This window comes from Puma concolor, chromosome B3 (assembly GCF_028749965.1).
Source record: "Puma concolor isolate L17-30 chromosome B3, mPumCon1.1.hap2, whole genome shotgun sequence".
NCBI lineage: Eukaryota > Metazoa > Chordata > Mammalia > Carnivora > Felidae > Puma > Puma concolor.
Window position 1 is genome coordinate 114457571 of NC_141672.1, and position 17906 is coordinate 114475476.

The following is a 17906-nucleotide window of genomic DNA, read 5'->3' on the forward strand; positions in this document are numbered from 1 at the left end:
TAATCTTTAATTTTTTGGTGCTCTTTTATCTTGCAAGGCTCTCAATCTCCCCTTTGCCCATTTTTGCTTTCACTATCCAATCTCCAAAGAGCTCATCTACTTTCCTTTCTATCTTCTCAAAAGCACTGACTTTTTGAAGACTTCCACCTCAGATCATGTGTTCCTTAAAGTCCCTTCCTTGTAGTACATGCTCAGATCAACTAGCACTCTTAGAGTATTGTTGCACCTACTGTGGACCTTCTCTTTCTGCTAGTGATTTTAGATAAGTTTTAGACCCACTATCAGCTCCTCTTTTCTTTCTTCCACACAGTTTTTCATATCGCCCTTCCATATTCCCTACTTACAGGTAATTTGATACTTGGGCCTTCTCTGTCTTTTAGTTATGTTATGGGCATTGGTTTTATGTAATTTGTTCTTCTTGGCAGTTCTGTATTGTTTTTGGAAAGTGAGTTGGGACTTTCAGTCCATCTCTTTATTTACCTCATATATATGCATATGTGTGTATCCACGTGTGTGTGTAGTAGGTGTATATACGTATTTCCCCTACCAGAATGCAATTTCCTCAAGAGTAGCAATTGCATCGTACTCATCTTTCTGTCTTTAGCACTAATATCAGTGCCGATCATGTAGTGTTCTTTCCACTTTCCTTTATCCTGTTAATGATTAAAACAAAGTTGCAAATAAACTCATCTGTCACTTATGATAGCAGCAGCTTGCATCCTTGACTACTCTTGTTGTCGCTTGCTGCCATCGAAGAGGATGCCAGAGCAGGTGGGATAGGTAGTTTTGAAGATCAATATAACTTACGCCCCCACCGGTGGACACTTATGTTGTTTCCATTTGGTGCTGGTCATGAACATGCCAGAGAGAGAGAGGAAACAAATAGGTACTGTGCCTACAAATTTTAAACTGCATGGGCTCACTATATCCCTTCCCCCACCAAATGATTTTATTCTCTGTTTGCTACACAAATTCCTTCCAAACTCCACTTCAGAGCCTCTTTTGAAATAAGATTTAAACTATTCAGTATTCCTTTATATTTTCTCTCCATTATTATCCCTAATTATCATGCCAAGACCAAGATATAATTATTTATATCTGATAATAATTCTGTTTTTGCCAACAAAACCTTACAATATAGGCCCCCAGATTCATTACCACAAACAGAATCTCTGCCAAGTTTACTTCTCATATATGTATTTGTTATAATTTCTCTCCATTTTAATATGGGAGGTTCCTTCCACAGATGAGTAGAATTCAGCAGGTTAAGTAAATTAGGTTATTCCCCAAACATTGAAATATTACACATGTACTAAAATAATAACATAGGAATAATTAGTGACATGGAAAAGTATTGGTTAAATGTAAAGGAAGCAGCATACAAAGCTATTTTATGTAACATGATCTACATTATGTTAAAAAATATATAAACTAGTATATCTTTAGGAGAGATTTCACATGGTTTAATTTTGGTCTTACACTTTTCCAGATTTTCTTAATGATTATGTGTTTTATATTAAGAGAAAAAAAAGGAAGGCAGAAAGGAACAGCTATGGAGCAGGTGGCTGATGTATTCTCATTCCATATTTAAGATTTTTGTTGCATACTTTGGGATGAGGTGAAGTTTTTTTTTAATTTTCAAATGTTTATTTATTTTTGAGAGAGAGAGAGAGAGAGAGAGAGAGCACGAGCCTGGGAGAGGCAGAGATGGAGAGGGAGACACAGAATCCAAAGCAGGCTCCAGGCTCTGAGCTGTCAGCACTGAGCCCGATGCAGGGCTCAAACTCACGAACCGGGAGATCAGGACCTGAGCCGAAGTTGGACACTTGACTGACTGAGCCACCCAGGCGCACCCTTCCCTTCACCTTTTTTTTTTTTTTTAAAGAAACACTACTATTATTATTTCATTCCATGTTTGTTATAGCAAAGACAAAGAGTGCAGAAATGTGTAAGGCAAAAAGCAAATGTACCATGCTACAACCCCCAGTCTCAATTGCAGAAGTACCACTCTTAAGAGTTTGATGAAAACCTATAAGGAAGGATTCCACTAGATTTTTGTTCCTAGGCCAACACTACTGACACACGAATAATAGTTTTACAGTATGGAATCATGCTATATAGATTTTTCCTCAGCTTGCTCTTTTAGGTAGCAATATACTATAGATATTTTTCCATGTTAGTACTTGTAGGCGGGGGGATAATGTAAAAAACTTGACAAGTATAGCATGTATACACTAGCAAGGATAGAATAGTGATTCAGAAATTTTAACCGATGTAGCATGGGCACTGTTGGGTCAGAATAGATGCTAAACTGGGTCTCAAGGCCCCTGCTGTGCCAAGGTTACTCTTTTTGCTACCAAAACAACAGAGGTTCAGGACACTTCACAGCTGGGTCTGGGACCCTTAGGCCTCTTGGGGGCAGTGGCCTTTACCAGCTGGCATGGAATTATTTCAGAATTTTAACTAATACAGTTAGTTGTGCCATGTGAATATCAGCCTTGTTTGTCTGTCTCATTCTTTTTAATGGCTACATTCAATTTCACTGTATGAATTAATTTTATTTTATGAGGCCCTTTTAGACCATTTGTCATTTTCAATGATGAAGTTATTCCTTTGAAGAAGTTTACATCAGTGGTCTCAAACCCGACTCTGCATTAGGATCACTTCTAGAACTATTAGAATAATATAACCATGACCTTACCCCTAGCAATTCTGATTTAGATATGGATGGGTTCTAGGGCTTTGTGTTTTTTTAATGAACTCCACAAATGATTATGATGCCCAGTCAGTATTAGAAGCTACCGAAATATGGGGGCACCTGGGTGTCTCAGTTAAGCGTCCAACTCTTGGTTTGGGCTCACAGGTCATGATCTCACGGTTTGTGAGTTCAGGCCCCGCATTGGGCTCCTCATCGAGCCTGCTTGGGATTTTCCCTCTCCCTCTCTGTCTCTGCCTCTCCCCGCTCACTTGCTCTCTGTCACTGTCAAAATAAATAAACCTGAAAAAAAAAAGAAATGTAGAAGCTACCGAAATATGGAAGAATTAATATTTTAAAGTAGGACAAGACTGTACAATTTGTCCGTGTATACAATGTGTACAATATGTCGATATAACAAGTATTGGTGAAGATGTGAAGCTACTAGATAGAGCTCCCGTACCTGCCAGTAAGCGTGTAGATCAATAAATCATTTCGCAAAGCTCTGGAAGTGTCTATTAAGTCGAAAGTAATAGCAACCCTTATGACTCAGCAATGCCACTCCTAGGTATAAACTCCACAGAAATGCTTAACATGTTCACCTGAATGTTCTTAGTTGCGCGATTTATAATAACCTCATATACAAACAAGCCAACTGTCCTCCAACAGTAGAATAAAGTGAGTTTAGTGGAATACTACCCAGCAATGAGAGTCCTCAAACCACAGCTACAGGCAATATGAGGCATCTCAAAAAATATGTGAAGCATAAGAAGCCAGATTCAAGTGAGTGCATATGAGTGAATTTCATTTACATGAAGGTAAAAAATAGGCAAACCTTATCTATAGTTAGAATCAGATGAGTGGTTACTTTAGAGAGGGGTAAGGGCTATAAGGGGAAACGGGCAGGGGGCATCGGGGTGTGGGTTGTGGGGACGGAAGTCTTGTCTTTCTAGCTTGCTAGTATCTTTGGCTGGTTTAATAATTAAATTGACATAGCACAGATTAACAGGAGAAAAACAAATATAATTACATATGTTCGGGAGCCCCATAAAAATATGAGCCCCGAGGGCAAATCGAGCAGTTGCTCTGTCTCTGCCATCAGGGCGAAGGAATGGGATAGGGGCGTGGGGCTTCAAAGGCAAGGAGGATTATTCACAGGACACTAAGAAGCACAGATATTTGGTAATTAGATGTCTGCCCTGCCGTATATATAGATCTTTCAGATAAAAAATTATCTCTGATAATAGCTCTCTTTCTGAGCCAGGCCCCCATCTAAGTTCTTTTAGGTAGTTAAAAGTTTTACCTTTTAGAAAGCTAAGAATTTTACCTTTAAATAAGGTAAAAGTTTTTCTTGAGCCTCTGGGTCTTAATTGCCATCAGCTCAAAATAATCCACAGACCAAAGGGGCATAGTTTGGAGTCCTGTATTTTTTCCCCATCAGTCCCACTTCTGAAACTTCCCCAAGAAGATTCACAATCAAGAAGCTGAGTTGGTAGAGTAGTGCATTTCTTTGAGCTAGTCTCTTAGTCCCGAGGGTAGGTCAATTCAGTTAGACAGTTGTGTCTCCTTGTAGGAGGTAGTAATGCATGTGGACTAGGTGCGTGCACTCAGGTATTTAATATGAGGCATTTCTATGGAAACAAAAGAAAAACAATAGTTAATGATTGGAGCAGATTATAATCACAGTTTCTGGGATTCTGAAAGGCAGCTAATCAAGAAGATACGTAGATGGTTGGCTCAAAGCATCTTTAGATAGAGTAAGGGCAGGTGGTGGCAATCTGATCGGTTCTCCTGATTTGTACTTTAAATGTGCCTGGTGATCTTTCTAATTGGCCATATAGCAACAGGCATGGAGATTGTCCATACGTATACTGTTGGGCTGATTTCTCTGAAGTTTATATCACATGGTTCAGCTTTAGCTTACATGACTTCAGAAAAAGGGCAGTTTTAGTTCTCACTGATTCCATGTCAGAGGGTGAGAGAAAAATTGGGAGATGCTAGTTCAGAGAGTTGCAACCAAATATTGGAGGAAACTAAAAATTCGGATTCTAGTCCATTTCACCAGTAGAAAACAAAACCTCAAAGACAATTAATGTATTAGAAACTGATATCCAGAAAGGGCTATTACTGACAAATAATTTTTCTCTTTACAGTCATACATGTTTTAGTCAGAGATAACCACAGTAAGACTAATTTGTTTGCAAATTAAGCCTAGTTTCAATAAACTTTGCCGGATTCTTTACGTAAGTGCAGCCAGAATGATGATTGATCATGTAGAATCTTTTAATCTGCTCTGTTGGAACTTTTCTTTTCTTTTCTTTTTTAATATTTATTTATTTTTGAGAGAGAGAGAGAGAGAGAGAGAGAGAGAGAGAGAGAGAATGAGAGAGAGAGAATGAGTGGGGAGGGTGCAGAGAGAGCCAGAGACACAGAATCCAAAGCAGGCTCCAGGCTCTGAGCTGTCAGCACAGAGCCTGACATGGGGCTTGGACCCATGAACCCATGAACCCTGAGATCATGACCTGAGCCGAAGTTGGATGCTCAACCAACTGAGCCACCCAGGTGCCCCGTCTGTTGGAACTTTTCATAAGGAATCTCAGATTAGTCTTTTAAAAACCCTCATGAAGGAAACGAAGATGCCAAGCCAAGGTCTCACCATCAGACGTTGCACGCAATACCTGTAGATCTGAATGGGTTCCTCTCCTATTGAGGTCCCCCAAATATCCTGAGGTTTCTGAGCTTGCCAGGAAGTAACATTCCTTTCTCACCTAGTGAGACTGCTGGGAACCCTGTAAGCAAGGTATCGGGCCAGTTTTTCCAAGGGGTTTTATTGGCTCCATAAAGTCAACCTTAGTTCCTTAAAGCTGTCTGGCATATCTGATTCTATACACATGCTCAAATACGACATTCCAGCCAAAGCCTTGGCAATATAATCAACGTTTCTGGTTGTGTCCTATTACAATGAGAATAGATTCTTATTGAATTTATGCAAATAGCTGTATTGGCATGAAAATGAGAATACTAAATTCCCCAATTCTGGATGGATCAGGTAGGGAGAAAAAGTAATTGTTTCCTCTTTGTTCACAAATTGTTGTACCATTTGTACCAAATTGTTGATAGCTTAAGAGAAAAGAGAAAAAGGTTTCCTTCAACCTGGTAAAACAAAACATAACAGAACCAACAATGTTCCAATGAAAAAAATCATAAAATTTATAATCGTTCTCATCATTTCATTCAGTCTCATGTTATTCTTTTTCTCCTTGAATCCAGTTTTTTCATGAGTTCTGTAAATTCTTACCCAGTTCACTTTTATGATCTTAAAGTTATCAAAAGCCTAGATATTTCAAAAGTCCTTTCCTTGAACCTCCTTGAAAATGAAGTACTTTTGAAGGAATACTTTTGCAGAGCATCAGAGTAAAACAATATCTGTAAATGACAAAAAACTATAAAATGCCCATTGTTAAAGATCTGATGAAATTCATTATAACAGTATTGATAAGGAAATATGTTTATTTTTGTGGCTCACAACATTTTGAGATAATAACTGGAATTATGATAATACCATAATCAATAGTGCTCATACTGGATCTTTACCAGAGTCACTGTATCCAAGGAGGTAGTTCTACTAATCTGCTAATTTAGAAAATTACACTACTTTAGCTTCCATCAGATCCTGTAGGCAGAAATCTGGGACACTGACATGATGATTCTTCCCTTATGCTGGATTTTGTCCAAGGTCCCAACATCTCTCTTTACTGTCCAGTCAGTAAAGAACCCTTCATGGTCACCAACTGTAGGGGAGGAAAAATTTCCCTTCTACCATGCTAGGTTCTTTGGCTGGTTTAATAATTAAATTGACATAAGGCAGATAAACGGGAGAAAAACAAATTTAATTACTTGTGTACAGGAGCCCCATAAAAATGAGGCCTAAGGGCCAGTCAAGCAGTTGCTCTGTCTCTGCTGTCCTGGGCTAAGGAATGGGATAGGGCCGTGGGGCTTCAAAGGTAAGGAGGATGATTCATAGGATGATAAGAAAGCAGATATTTAGTAATTAGATGTTTGCCCCGCCATACTCTTTCAGATAAAAAGTTATCTCTGGTAAAGCTCTCTTTGTGGGCCAGCCCCCACGCCCACCCCGCCCCTGCCCCTGCCTATTTAAATTCTTTTAGGTAGTTAAGGAAAAGGTAAAAGTTTTTGTTGAGTCTTCTGGGTCTTAATTGTCTTCAGCTCAATGTAATCCACGTACCAAAGGTCGTGTATTTTGGGGGTCACATATTCTGTTCTCCATCAGGGTAATGTTTTCTTTCTTAACCTGGGGACTGTTTATATGGGTATGTTCAGATTGTGCAGAATCATCACACTGTGCATTTATGATTTGTGGACTTTTTTGTATGTATATTAAAACTGATAGAAAGTTCAAAAACCACTGGAAAATCATCAATAGAAAGAAGTTCCTCCAAATAACAGAATTATTTCATGGTGGAATAATAAACATACTTCCATTAACTTTAAAAGAGGAATTTGGTCTGCAGTGGTATGCTTGAGCCAGCTTGTGTTGGCTCACTACACCAGTGTATGTGCATCTTTTCAGTTCAGCAACATCATCTTGGTAGTTTGAAATCGGCCATGCTGGGAATATTTACACCATGGGAATTGACAAGTACTTTATCAGTTTGTTGTTGTTTTCCCAGACTGCTGCTTACCTACACGGTGCTGAACTTAGATCTCTTTGCAATATTATTTGGCTTGCTTTATAGCCAGTGTAATTTTTAAACAATTAATATTAATGTTGAAAATGGCTAAAATGAGCATGCTTTTTAGAATTGTTATCACACTTTGAGACTGCAAAGAATCCTTCTCTTTTTCTTCTGTAAATTTGAGGAGACTTAGGGGTGCCTGGGTGGCTCAGTCGGTTGAGTGTCTGACTTAGGCTGTGGTCATGGTCACACAGTTTGTGAGTTCGAGCCCCGCGTTGGGTTCTGTGCTGTCGGTTCAGAGCCTGGAGCCTGCTTCGGGTTCTGTGTCTCCTTCTCTCTGCCCCTCCCCCACTCACAGTCTGTCTCTCTCAAAAAAATGAATAAACGTTAACAATTTTTAAAAAAAATTTGAGGAGACTTATTTGTATCCACATGTCGATTCATAAGAGGAAATATATCATCAAGAACTTTGTCACCTTAAATTTGGTTTCAGTGTCATAAATTAGCATTATAAGAATGTGACCATGACTTGAGATCTACTTTTGGTAATTAGAGTCATTGTGAATCTCCTGAGACTGAAGCTGTGTTGCTTTTGTCTTTTTACTGCTAGAAAATGAGTAAGCTAATAGAGAAAGCTAATAGAATTGTCACCTAGAATTCTGAGACACTCAGTTCTGTGCTCATGTCTTTTGTCAACCAGGTGCTTAGGGACATGATAGATACTGTCCTTGTTGAATTGTTGTCAGTGCCATTGTTGCAGCAAAAGATGTCTAAAGAGGCAGTTTAATTTTTTGTTTTCTCTATTTTGTTTAATTCTTCATGTCTCTACCTCCTCCTCTTCACTTTCTTTCTGTTTCTATCATAGCCATAGTCTTCTATTTATTTCTCTCTGGTATCACTTCAGCTTCTCAAATATTAAAATCTTGTAAACACTGTGACGAGTGGGTTAAACTTTTTGAATAGTTTCCCCAAGGGAAATTTGGCGATCTTTTTCATGTATGTGAAAAAAATTTTTGTTTCAGCCATATTTTTGCTTTGTGACAAAAAAGAATGGGCTATTGTTATAGAATGCGTCTTTAGAATCTGTAGAACCATCTTGTTTCTACGAACCCCTACTATCGTGCACTAAAAAGAATTTTAGTGACTAAGTAACTAACATTATGTAACAAGTAGCAAAGTAGATGATTGTTTGTTAAGGAGGACCAAAATAAAGGAACAAGAAAGTAAAAGAAATGTAAAGGGAGAGGAAAAAGTGTGTTCTAGTTTTGCTTAAGGTATGTTAAAACTAATTATTGGTTTTAGTTGTTGTTCACCTATTCTTTTTTAAATAAAGTTCCTCATCATCTCTTCAGTGTTTTAACAGTAATTGATGATCATTGTCTGGATCTATTATTTATTTAGGGATTACAAAATGGTGATATTCCATCATTCTTTGTCTTTTTAAGTTCTATTTCTTCTATAAGAAAAAGACTTCCGTTAGCATTTTGATTACCCTGGAGAACAGTTTATGCAGGAAAGGGATGTAAATGCTTTATTTTCTTAATTTATATCCACTGCCTTTGACTTTTTTTACTTTAATTTTTAAAATATTTTTCTAGACTGTAGAAGTTCTGTGTCTTTTCGGATCTTCTTGGAGCTTACTGGTATTTTCAAACCTGTTTTTATGTCTTGAAATATGTTTTTATATCCTATGTTTTGTAATTCAATTATGTGAAAAAGTCTTAGACAGTCAATGTCATCTGTGGTTTCTGCTGGCTGTCAGTCAGAGTGTTTTATTTCCTTTTGAACTGTGAACTATGTATTTTTTGGGGGGGTACCTTATCTTTGGGAACTTTTTGAGATTTGTATGAACGTAGGTTCCTCCATGGAGAAATTTCATTTGTTTCTGTCAGATGCCAATAGGTATAAGCAGCCTTAGACTTCTTCAAAATATCACTTCTCTTGAAATGTTTTAGATCACCCAGTTAGTGTGGATTCAGGATGCAAATTGTGGTTTGTGGTTTCAAGTAATCAGGGAAGAATTCTCCCCTATTAGCTCCGTGTTTTGAGATGGGCAATATATCTGGGGTAGTGGGTAGGAAAGCTTATGTCTAAATAACTCTATATTGAAAGTCTAGTTTTCGGGTCTCAGATATAGGACAGATCTCCAGTTAGACTCTCCAACTTGGGTAGCCTCTGGTATTTGTTTTCTGTCCCCCAGCTTTGAAGATCATATGAACCAAAGTTCAAGTTCATTGGGTCCAGTAAGTGTCCTCAGAGCTCTCTGGGTTCTCACCTTCACTTTTTTTTTTTTTTTAACCTGTGTATTTCTCATTTTTTTAGCAGGTCATGGATGCATTTGAGATTTTTAAAATATATTTTATTTAGCATTTTTAGCTGTTTTTGCAAGAGCCTCAGTCTACAAACTTCATTCTGTCCGATATACAAACTCCTTCATTATGTGCTATTTTAACTGTGCTTCATTCTTTAATACTTAATTATATGTTATCATATAGATTTTTCTAGCTATTTTATATTTATCAGTTGTGTGTATGTCAGTCCTTGTGAGAACAACTTGATTATTCTAGTGTTCCATTTCATTTCAGCCTGCTAGATACATAGTAACTGTCCAGTAAAATTCTCACTGATCAATGTAAAATAAGTGAGCTTTTTATTAAGATTGTTTTCAGAGAATATGGTGCTTTAATGGTATGAAAGAGTAAAACCCCTTTTTCTAAAGTACCTAACTTACTTTTGGGAGAAGTTTCTAATTGGAGAAATTTGACTGATACTTGGGGGTTGTTAGTTAAATATCTATGTGCTCTGCTTGTATATATGGGAATTTTATTTTTTCTCTGTATTTTATTAAGTAAGCCTAAAATGGACTGAAATATGTTCTTTTCCTTTTGAGATGTGAGTTTTGGTCAGTAGGGACACACTGTTCCTCCGTAGGTTCTTTAGCAGATAGGAAGCAGATGCTGCATCGGGAGAAGACCACTAGGGGAAGAACAAATACATGAGTAATCTGGAAAAAGATTAAAGTCAAATTATGAGTTAGGTGTCGGCCTTTGGACCCAAGCTTTTCCATTCTGGGGACTCTGAAGAGGCAAGCAACTGAGTGTTCTTAAAAAAAGACTGTTCTTAAAAGGCAGTAGTACTTTACTATCCTTACCGTTCTGTTTCCAGGTGGTTTTGTTTTTGCTTTATAACCTGACCTTGATTTTCTCTGGTTAGGTAGTATGTAACCCTTCATTAGCCTGGATTTGTACTTAATGAGACTTCTTTCATTTGATTAGAGAATGTCTTTAAAATCGTATGTACCTTGTCAGTGCATTTCTAGGAATGTCTGGCATGTTTATTGGTCAAATGCCTGGCAGATGGAAATGAAATTTTGTGAGGAATCTTCTGGATCAAATATGGATTTATTTTTACCTTAATGAAACTATTCAAAGCATAAAGACTTTAGTCTGAGTATCAGTGCTAGCAGCCGACCTGGAAAGGGTTGCCAGGATAGTACCTGCTAAGGATTGCAATGATTTTCCCACTCCTGGTGCCTCTTTGGTTGTGCTTGAATTACAGACACAGACCAGATGGGCATCAACAGATCTCCTAGATGTCTGAAGTGCTTCATAATGACTACATTCAGTGGACATAATATTTTCTTCTGTAGTCACTAATGTGCTTTGTATTTGAATTCAATGAAGACAGTGTGTAGTTTTGTGTTTAACACCACTAGTTACATTCCCCAAAGGAATACTTGGGCTAGGAACAGTTACAGTCATTTTAGTTTACAATTATAGTTGCAATAAGAAATAAATCATGGACTCTACAGTCTAAGTTATAAATAGACATTAAATAACAATAGGGTGCCTGGGTGGCTCAGTTGGTTAAGTGTCTGACTCTTGATTTCAGCTCAGGTCATGATCTCACAGTTCGTAGGATAGAGCCCCATGTCGGGCTCTGCATTGACAGTTTGGAGCCTGCTTGGGATTCTGTCTCCCTCTCCCTCTCTCTCTCTTTCTCTCTCTCTCTCTCTCTCTCTCTGTCTCTCTGTCTCTCTGTCTCAAAATAAGTAAATAAACAAACATTTAAAAAATAACAATAAAATCAGGATTTACTTGCAATAAAATGTTTTCCAGCTTCCCTCTGCTTCTGGACATGTTATTTCCACTTTTCAGTGCATATACCTGGTTAGTGACAGATATCAGATCATAATGATTCCTGATAACATGATATCCTTTAAATAATTCTAAGACTAATGTAAGAAAAATTTTTTATTAAGTTTTAGATCAAAGATAAGCCTCTGGAAATCATATCAATTTATCATAGTCTTTCACTCACTCACCAAAATTATTGCACACTCACTAGATGCTGGGGGCTATGATAGGTTTTGGAATAGTGATCACAGTACATTTCTAGCCCTCAAGAACCTTATAGTTTAATTCTGTTTAGATATGCTGGGCCATTGAAGAAAAATACTCTTCAGCACAGAAGAGTTCTCTTGCCTGTACTGGCTCTGCCTCCTTAAAGGTCGAAGTTAGTATCCCATCCTGTGGTAGTTGGAGGAAAACTTAAAGAAAGCCTTTTTGAAATATGTCCTAAGGGCCATGGGTCACCAATATAATATACTGTTCCAGACAAAGGAGACCTGATAGATGAAAAGGTGATTTGTCAAATGACAAAATTTTTTACATTTTAAATGTCTTTGTAAATCAATTTATCGATATATAATTTACATGTAACAAAAAGCACGCGTTGTAAGTGTCGAGTCAATGAATTTTGACAAAGTGCACAGCCTTGTAACCACCACCCAATCATTATTAACCTAGAGAAAAAGCCGGCTGTTACTCTAGATTCCTCCCTTCCTCGCATCCAAGTAAGTACTAGTTTCTGTACGTGCTACATCCTAACTTCCATAGAACCTATCCTGTCCTCTTTACTGTCTTTCGCTTCTGCCTTAGTGTTTGATGTTAGAGCCTGGTTCCTTTTTTACCTCTGTTTACTGCAATCTGTAACTAATTTTTTGCTCTTAATTCATTTCTTTCCTTTATACTTTCCATAACGTTACCAATTATGTTGATAGTTACTAGTTATTGTAATCCTGTTAGCACCCGCCTCCCTTGCTTAAACTCTCTTGATAGGTCTTCAGTCAGTTCACATTCTCAGATCTCAATTTCTGAGTAAGAGATTGTTTCTCAGCAACTGACGTGATGGTGACATTATTTATCAATAGGAAGTATACATAGAGAAGTAGGTTTGTGGATTGAAGACGATGACTTTGTTCACTTAACAATGTAGAGAAACACAAATTTGCCTTGTGTTTCAGTTTTGAACTTATCAGAAGCATCTTTGATTTTAGCTTTATGTAAACAACTATGAGGGAAGGAGAGAAGCATTTTTCAAACGTCCGTTAAACATCAGAAACTATTCTGAGATGTTTTATATTGATGGGGAAAAAAGAATTTTGTTACTGCTAGGTGGGAAAAATTTGCAATGTTTGTGCAAGTTTATTTATACTAGTAGTGATTATTAAATTTAACGATCTCTCATTTTCATCTGCATATGCTAGCCTTTAAAAAAAATGTCTTCCCAACTGATAGTGTTTAAATGCCAATACCCCCAAAGGCCATACGTAGATTCAATGCATTCCCTATCGGTATTCCAACCGCATTTTTTGCAGAGGTATAAAAACTGCTCCTAAAATATATAGAGCCACAAAAGACCCTGAAATAGCCATAGGAATACTGAGAAAGAATAACCAAGCATCACATTTCCTGATTTCTAAGCTACAGTCATCAAAACAGTATGGTACTAGAATAAAAACAGACAAATACACCCATGGAATAGAATCGAGAGCTCAGAAATAAATCCAAGTATATCAGGTCAACCAATATGGACAAGGGAGCCAAGAATACTCAATGGAGAAAGGACAGTCTCTTTAATATTCACAGGTGGAAGAATGAAACTGGACTCCTGTCTTATACCACTCACAAAAAATAACCCAAAATGGATTAATGACTTAAATGTAAGATCAAAACCACGAAAGTCCTAGAAGAATACACAGAAATAAACCTTCAGGACCTGTGTTTTTATTGTGATTTAAAAAAAATATGATACCTAAAGCACAAGCAACAAAACAAAAAATAAACAAGTACTGCATCAAAGGAAAATCTTCTGTACAGCCAAAGAAGCTATCAATGAAGTGAACAGACAACCTATGCAATGGGAAAAATATTTGCAAACCACGTCTCTCATAAGGAATTCATATCCCAAATGTATGAAGAACACATACAACTCGATAGCAAAAAAACAAATAACCCAATTAAAAAATGGGCAAAAGACCTGAATAGACATTTCCTCAAAGGAGATATACAAAAGGCGAACAGGTACATGAAAAGATGTTCAACATCACTAGTTATTAGGGAAATGCAGATTAAAACCGTGGTTTTAATATAATGAGTTATCATTTCACACCTGTTAGAATGACCATCGTCAAAAAGAGAAGAGATAACAGATGCTGGTATGGATGTGGAGAAAAGGGAACCCTCGTGCGCTGTTGGTGGAATTGTAAATTCATACAACCACGATGAAAAACAGGAGGGAGAATTTTCACAAAGTTGAAAACAGAGCTACCATATGATCCAGCAATTCCACTTCCTGGAATAGGTCCAAAGGAAATGAAAACTAACTTGAAAAGGTATCCGCATCCCCCTGTTTATAGCAACATTGCTACAATAACCAAGCCATGGAAACAAGTTAAGTGCCCATCAGTGGATGAGTGGATAAAGAAGTTATGGTGTATATATGTGAATGTTGTTCAGCCATAGGAAATGAGGGAATCCTATCATTCGTGACAACGTGGATGGACCCTGAAGGCATTATATTTCACCCTAAGTGAAATAAGTCAGGCAGAGAAAGATAGTTACTGTGTGATCTCACTGATATGTGGAATCTAAAAGCAAAACCAAAACCAAGCTCACAGAAAGAGATCAGACTTGTGGTTACCAGAGGTGGAGGATGGGGGTAGGGGAGAATTGGAGGAAGAGGGTCAAAAGTCCAAACTGCCAATTATAAGATAAATTAGTACTCAGGACTAATATACAATATGATGACCACAGCTAACACTGCTGTATGACATATAGGAAAGTTATTAAGAAAGTAAAAACTATGAGTTCTCATCACCGGGAGGAAATTTTTTTTTTCTCTTTTGTTCTTTCTTTTCTTTGTATTGTATCTATATGAAAAAATGGATGTTAGCTGAAGCTATTATAGTCCTCATTTCACAATATATATAAGTCAAACCACCATGGTGATGTATGTCAATTGTTAATAAAACTGGGGGAAATTGTCTTCCTAAAATTATCTAAATATGTCTCAAAACCCATAATGAGCATATGAGTTGTGAGATTTACCTATTAGATGGTAAAGATAATCTCTAAGGTAAAAAAAATAGGAGAGGATCTTTTTACCTTGAATGGGAGGAAAACAGAAGAAATATTTAAATGTGACAATAAAAAAGGGAACTTTAGTCTTACCATATACCTTGCCTTGACCTTAATTGTCAACATATAGGTTATTTTCTATACCATAAATATTCTATATCCCCTAGCTTTTCTTACACAGGAAGAAGGGATATTCAATATAGTGCCTGAATAAAGAAAGTACTCTTAGGCCTAAATGTTTACATTAGTTATTTGAATAGTCATCAAATTTTGATGATTCTAACATAATGATTTTAACTAGTTATGATTCTAACATAAATGATTTTAATGATTTTAACTAGTCTTCTCTGGGGTATCATTTAGAAAAGCGAGTATTCCCTTCTTTAAAAAATGGAAGTCCTGGGGCGCCTGGGTGGCTCAGTCGGTTAAGCAGCCGACTTCGGCTCAGGTCATGATCTCGCAGTCCGTGAGTTCGAGCCCCGCGTCGGGCTCTGGGCTGACAGCTCAGAGCCTGGAGCCTGTTTCAGATTCTGTGTCTCCCTCTCTCTGACCCTCCCCCGTTCATGCTCTGTCTCTCTCTGTCTCAAAAATAAATAAATGTTAAAAAAAAAAAAATTAAAAAAAAAAAATGGAAGTCCTCAGGGCGCCTGGGTGGCGCAGTCGGTTAAGTGTCCGACTTCAGCCAGGTCACGATCTCGCAGTCCGTGAGTTCGAGCCCCGCGTCAGGCTCTGGGCTGATGGCTCGGAGCCTGGAGCCTGTTTCCGATTCTGTGTCTCCCTCACTCTCTGCCCCTCCCCCGTTCATGCTCTCTCTCTGTCCCAAAAATAAATAAACGTTGAAAAAAAAAAATTAAAAAAAAAAAAAAGTTAAAAAAAAAAAAAATGGAAGTCCTCAAAAAATTAAAAATAGAACTACCATTAAGTAATTCCACTTCTGGGTATTTATCCAAAGAAAATGAAAACACTTACTTGAAAAGATATCTGCATGTTCATTGCAGCATTATTTATAGTAGCCAAGATACGGAAACAATATAAGTGTCCATGGACAAATGAATGGATGAAGAAAATGTGGGATGGATGGATGGATGGGTGGATGGACGGACGGACAGACAGACAGACAGGGGGAGGTATATAATGGAATATTATTCAGCCATAAGATAGAACGAAATCTTGCCATTGGTGACAACATGGATAGACCTTGGGGTATAATGCTAAGTGAAATAAGTGAGACAAAGAAAGACAAATACCATATGATTTTACTTATATGGGGAATCTAAAGACAAAAACAAAAACCAACAATAAAAAAGCAAAACAGGTTCATAGATACAGAGAACAGATTGGTGGTTGCCAGAAGCAGGGGGCTGGCAGTGAGCGAAATGGGAGAAAGGAGCCGAAAGGTACAAACTTTCAGTTCTAAAATAAATTAGTCATGGGAATGTAATGTATGGCATATTGGCTCTTACTAATAATACTGTGTTGCATATTTGAAAGTTGCTAGGAGAGAAGATCTTAAAAGTTCTTACCACAAGAAAAAAATTCTGTAAAAAAGTTCTGTAACTGCATGTAGAGATGGGTATTATACTAGATATATTGTGGTGGTCATTTCACAATTTACACCGATACTGAATCATTATGTTATATACCTGAAACTAATATAATGTATATCAATTACACTTCCATTTTTTTTTTTCAATGTTTATTTATTTTGGGGACAGAGAGAGACAGAGCATGAACGGGTGAAGAGCAGAGAGAGAGGGAGACACAGAATCGGAAACAGGTTCCAGGCTCTGAGCCATCAGCCCAGAGCCCGACGCGGGGCTTGAACCCACGGGCTGCGAGATCGTGACCTGGCTGAAGTCGGACGCTTAACCGACTGCGCCACCCAGGCGCCCCTATACTTCCATTTTTTAAAAGACCCAATCAAAATCCCAGCAAGCTGATATCAATGAATGTGTTCTAAGGTTTAAATGGAAAAGCTAAGACCTTGAATAGCAACACAATACTGAAGAACACAGCTGGAGGACTCATACTACCCTATTTCAAGACTTATATTAAGGTACAATAATCAAGACAGTGTGGTATTGGTGAAAGAGTAGACATATATATAAGTAGAAAAGAATAGACGACCTAGAAATAGATTCACACAAATATAGTCAAGTAATCTTTGACAAACGAGCAAAGGCAATTCATTTGAGAAAGGGTAGTCTTTTCAATAGATGAGACTGGAAAAATAGGATATTTACATCTAAAAAAAGAATCTAGACGTAGACCTTATATGTTTTACAAAGTTTACTCAAAATTGATTGTAGACTTAAATATAATACACAAAGCTATAGAACTTCTAGAAGAAAATTTAGGCAACCTTGGGTTTGGTGATGAATTTTTAACGTTTATTTATTTTTGAGAGAGAGACAGACAGACAGAGCTTGAGCAGGAGACAAGCAGAAAGAGAGGGAGACACAGAATCTGAAGCAGGCTCCAGCCTCTCAGCTCTGAGTATGTTTCAAGTATGTTAGCAAGCTATCAGCACAGAACCTGATGCGGGGCTCGATCTCATGGACTGTGAGATCACGACCTCAGCCGAAGTGGGTCAGTTAACCGACTGATCCACCCAGGCGCCCTTGGTGATGAATTTTTAAATAGAATACGAAGACCATGGCACATGAAAGAGAAAATTGATAAGTTGAACATCATTAAAATTAAAAACTTCTGCCCTGTGAAGACACTTTTAAGAAAAATGAGGGGCACTTCGATGGCTCAGTCGGTTGAGCATCCCACTTCAGTTCAGGTCATGATCTCACGGTTCGTGGGTTCGAGCCCCGTGATGGGCTCTGTGCTGACAGCTCAGAGCCTGGAGCCTGCTTCGGATTCTGTGTCTCCTCCTCTCTCTGCCCCTCCCCGGCTCACGCTCTGTTTCTCCCTGTCTCTCAAAAATTAATAAATGTAAAAAAAATTTTTTTAAAAAAGAAAAATGAAAAGGCAAGTCACAGACTAGGAGATATATGTGCAAATCATATACCTGATAAGTTATTTGGGTATATTTGTATATATGTATATATTTATATATCCATGATATACAAAAATTAAAAACAC

General features: G+C 37.7%; 1 protein-coding gene across 5 annotated transcripts in view; it reads left to right on the forward strand.

The window, feature by feature from the left end:
• LRRC49 (leucine rich repeat containing 49) overlaps window positions 1-17906 on the forward strand; it is a 149987-nt gene that overhangs the window by 66864 nt on the left and 65217 nt on the right. Inside the window, exon 1 of one of the 5 annotated variants that reach the window (XM_086711099.1) lies at window positions 8573-8666. The exons of the other annotated variants lie outside the window; for them this stretch is intronic. The gene's annotated coding sequence lies outside the window, so the exon portion shown is untranslated. Of the gene's footprint in view, window positions 1-8572; window positions 8667-17906 lie in introns of those variants that run through there. 5 annotated transcript variants of the gene reach the window in all.